Below are 4,278 nucleotides of genomic sequence, written 5' to 3'. Positions count from 1 at the left end.
TCATTTTACTTTGGGAAGAGCCAGAAGTCACTCGGTGCCAAATCCAGTGAATAAGGTGGATGAGGACACACTGTAGTTTTTATTTGACAGAAACTGCCATTCCAGAAGCGATGTGTGACACAGACCATTGTCATGATGAAGGATGAAGTAAAGACATGAAAGAGGACTTCCAGAACTGCTTCAGAAAGTGGCAATAACGATAGTATGTGTTCAAAGCGAGGGGAAGTATTTTGAGATTGATAAATGGCAATGTGTGTTTTACTGTAATACATTTTTAAAATTTAAACATTCACCATATTTTGTGACTACACCTCATACAGTCCACCTATTAGTGAGGTCAGAACCCGAGTCTGCACCAAAAGGCAAAGAGGTACTTCTTTTTTCCCCCATCTTTATTGATGCATAATCAACAAATTAAAACTGTATACAGGCCATTTGTCTTTCTTGACTTGGCCCATTCTTCCCTCAGAATGTATCTTAATAAACTTTGCTTACTCTCTACCTTCGTGTTTGCTGATCTGTAATTCTTTACTGCATCAGCAAAAGGACCAAGCCACTATTCCAGTAACATACCGTGTTTCCCTGAAAATAAGACCTAACTGGAAAATAAGCCCTAGCGTGATTTTTCAGGATGACATCCCCTGAACATAAGCCCTAATGCATCTTTAGGAGCAAAAATTAGTGTAAGACCCGATCTTATTTTTGGGGAAACAGATGGCTGGAGTTGGACTCGTCCACACAAATCGAACTGTAACTTGGTTCTCCGCCAGGACTACCAACCACTCTCTCCATGGGACCTTGTTATCTATCAAGGACCCCTAGATGGACATCATGAGCCATTACCTCCTGTCGACAGGCAGCAAGTGTAGGAACCCAAGGCCCTTACAACACCCACAATCCGCAGGAAGCAGCCAGAATGATCATCGTCCTGAGACCACAATGAATTACATTCTTATTACTTGAGGAGGGAATATTAGGCAGAAGGTAGGCATGAGAGACAGGAGGGGTGGGTGATAATGTAACTGGCACTTTGTACTGCCAAAGTCCACTCCCCAGGGATCACCCAGGTCTAACACCCAGGGACAATTTTTGTGATTAGAACATCCTGAAAAGAGGGAAGTAAAATCTGGCTAAAATTACCTGGTTTTTGACACCTGTGCAGAATGTTAAAGCTTACCTTTGGTTTAACCTTAGCATCTCATTGTAATATAGTTACAATAAATTAGCATTGCAGTTTTAACCACCGCTCACCCCTCCCCGTGGGTTTTTCTGTGTGTATTATGGGTAAGGGCATGTGCAGAAAGGAATGGGTTATATAACCTACACATGTCAAGCAAATGACCCAAGTCTGTACGTCACATGCAGGGCTGGCCCGGAGCCAACAATATATAAAACTCAAACCCCAAACCTTTTGGTGCCATTTGTCTTTCATGGCTCATTGTTCCCTTAGACCATATCCTAATAAACTTCCTTACTCTATAAAAAAAAAAAAAAGAAAAGGAAATACTGTGACCATTTAAGGTGTATCACTTGATGTTTTGGTTACATGTACATTGTGAAAAGAGGAATTTCTTAGACTAGTCTGAGGACCAGTGGCATCAGAATCACACAGAGCTTGTAAAAATGCAGATTCTCAGGCTCCAGACAATCCCTTGGATCAGAGTCTCTGGGAAAGAACCAGAAACATTGACATTTTTAACCTACTCCCCAGGAAATTCTTCTAGTTTGACAACCACTTATGCAAAATTCTTCTTTTCCTCTTCTTGGGAATTTAGATTTTCTTTTAATTACAATGGCAAAAGAGATGGGGGTGAGTGGGTGGGGGACTTTCTGGCAAGTAGTATGGAATCATAGAAGGTCCATAATGAACAGTACAACCTTCATTACACATGTAAGGAGACCAAGGCTCATGTTTCAGGGCTGAATTGTGTCCCTCAAAAAAGATATGTTGAAGTTATAACCCCCTGTTCCTCAGAATGATTTCCAATAAGGTCAGAGAATGTGACCTTATTGGAAATCAAGTTTTTATTTTATTTTTTGTATGAAAAAATCATTTGTTTCTAAATAATTATCAGTATACCAAGTAATATAACATTTAACAAGTTCCTGAATTCTATCATATAGTAACTTTGATTAAGAGATACTAAAAGTAGCCCAAACAACTATGTATGCTAGTACTCATTGTTCTAATACTTAGCAAAAAAAAAAAAAAAAAAAAAAAAAGACTATTTTAAGGCTAGCTGCTGCTTTACACAGGTTACAAATAACTATTTACTACTTCTTCACAGATAAAACCCCTGACCTGCGAGAAAGTGTTAGGGGGAAAAAAGGCATTATTTAATCCCTTTCTTCTTAAAAAGTTTGTTTGTTTGTTTACTACATCTACGAAAGAAAAAGCCAGCATATATATATATATATATATATATATATATATATATATATATATATATATATATATATATAGTTTGAACTAAAAGGCATAGGAAAACAGACAACATATACCATTAAGTTTCTAAGAAATATGAGGTAAAAAGATGACATCTTTGGATAAGTCGTAAGTTTGTAGAAAGGAGCTAGATTTGCTGTTCTCCAAAAAGCAAAAGGACCCACTGTATAATAAACAGAAATAACTTAATGCCTTGCACAAGAATATAACTCAAGCTTCGCTAAAGCTTCATATTCCATGGAGGCGTCTGAAGGCCAATCCATGGAACAGGCGCTTCTTTCCTCCTCCCCATCCATTTATGCGGTAGTTTTCGTGGATCTCTGGCCAGATGTCGCAGACAAAGGCCAAGAGGTTACCCGGACTTCATCCCTGTCCGGCTGGAAGTCGGTCTGGAGGATGGTCCTCTCTCGGGTGCCTTTTCTGTCCTTCGGTGCTGCAACTGCCCGGCGACCCCAGAGCCGCCGCTTCCTCAGCCTTGAGCTCCTTCTCCCTCTCAGGCGGGGCAGTCACTTTCAGGCTGAGCCTCTTTGGCCTCTTCAGCCCTGGTTCTTTCACTTGGGACCTCAGACACCTTCTCAGAGGCCCACTTCTTGGCCTGCAGCAGCCGCTGGATACCCAGTGACTGACTGGCCATGGTGGCAATGACTCGAGCCCGGAAATCAAGTTTTTACAGAGGTAATCAAGTTAAAATGAAGTCCAATATGACAGATGTCCTTATGGAAAGGGAACATTTGGACACGTAGACAAGCATGCACAGAGGGAAGACTATGTGAAGAGACATAGGGAAAATGCCATGTGAAGTTTAGAGTTATGCTGTCACGAGCCAAGGAATGTCTAGAACAGGGGTGTCAAAACTGTGGCCCGCGGGCCAACTGCGGTCTGCAAACCATTGTTAATTGGCCCGCAGCAAATTCCAAAAATATATTTAGTTTACTTAAATAAACCAGGTGAGGCAATACGTACTTCACCTCGAGTGAGTGGCCTGGCTGTTTGTGTATGTTACCGCATATGGCCCTTGGTAAAAAACGTTGAAAAAAGTTTGGCCACCCCTGGTCTAGAGCTATCAGAAGCTGGAAGAAGCAAGGAATGATGCTCCCTTACAGGTTTCAGAGGGAGCATGGCTCTGCCAGCAGCTTGATGTCAGACTTCTAATCTCCAACGTTGTGAAACAATACATTTTTGTTGTTTTAAGCTACCCAGTTTGTGGTTTGTGGTACTTTATTATAGTAGCCAAGCCAAACAATACAGCCCATTAAGGGGAAATTACTTGCCCAAAGTCATGCAGCTAGATAGTGACCAGGACAGGACTCCAACAGGTTTTGGAATCTCTCTTGGGCTCCATTCACGCCGCACACTGCCACATAGTCTCCCCTTCCACCACTACAAGGCATGATCCTGAGCCATCTAGAAATGCAAAGCAGGTGACCTCCCTAAGGCATTCTTCCAGATGCAGAAACCAGAGGGTGCCTGCTAGAGGGGTACAGTCACATAGCATCCAACTGACAGATCCCAAATCAATCTGATCTTGTAAAGACCATCAGGCCAGGCAAGTGGCCACAGCACAGCAGGCAAAGGGCTAACTCTGGGTGCCATTTGTAGCTGCCATGGATTCCTTATTTCCAACTCTGTTGAAACCTGAACTGGCAGTTAGTAAACACCAGGGACCTTTCCATACAGTCTTTCCAGGAGGACAACACATGGCAGGCTTCTCAGGCTGCCCAAGGAAGTCTGTGTATGGGGGACATAGGAGTTTGCCCAGAACTCAGGAAGCTCCTCTTCTACCTTGCAGCCTCAATGAAGCCACCTCTGAGGAGACAATGAGAAGAACACTG

General features: G+C 42.3%; 1 pseudogene; it reads right to left on the bottom strand.

The window, feature by feature from the left end:
• Positions 1 to 2,674: 2,674 nt before the first annotated feature.
• Positions 2,675 to 3,080, bottom strand: LOC109435625 (V-type proton ATPase subunit G 1 pseudogene; annotated as a pseudogene).
• Positions 3,081 to 4,278: the final 1,198 nt, after the last annotated feature.

Source organism: Rhinolophus sinicus, chromosome 14 (genome assembly GCF_057876585.1).
Source record: "Rhinolophus sinicus isolate RSI-liver-muscle chromosome 14, RSI-T2T, whole genome shotgun sequence".
In the NCBI taxonomy this organism is placed as follows: domain Eukaryota; kingdom Metazoa; phylum Chordata; class Mammalia; order Chiroptera; family Rhinolophidae; genus Rhinolophus; species Rhinolophus sinicus.
The sequence above is the reverse complement of the archived record's forward strand: the minus strand, read 5'-3'. Positions and strand labels throughout refer to the sequence as shown.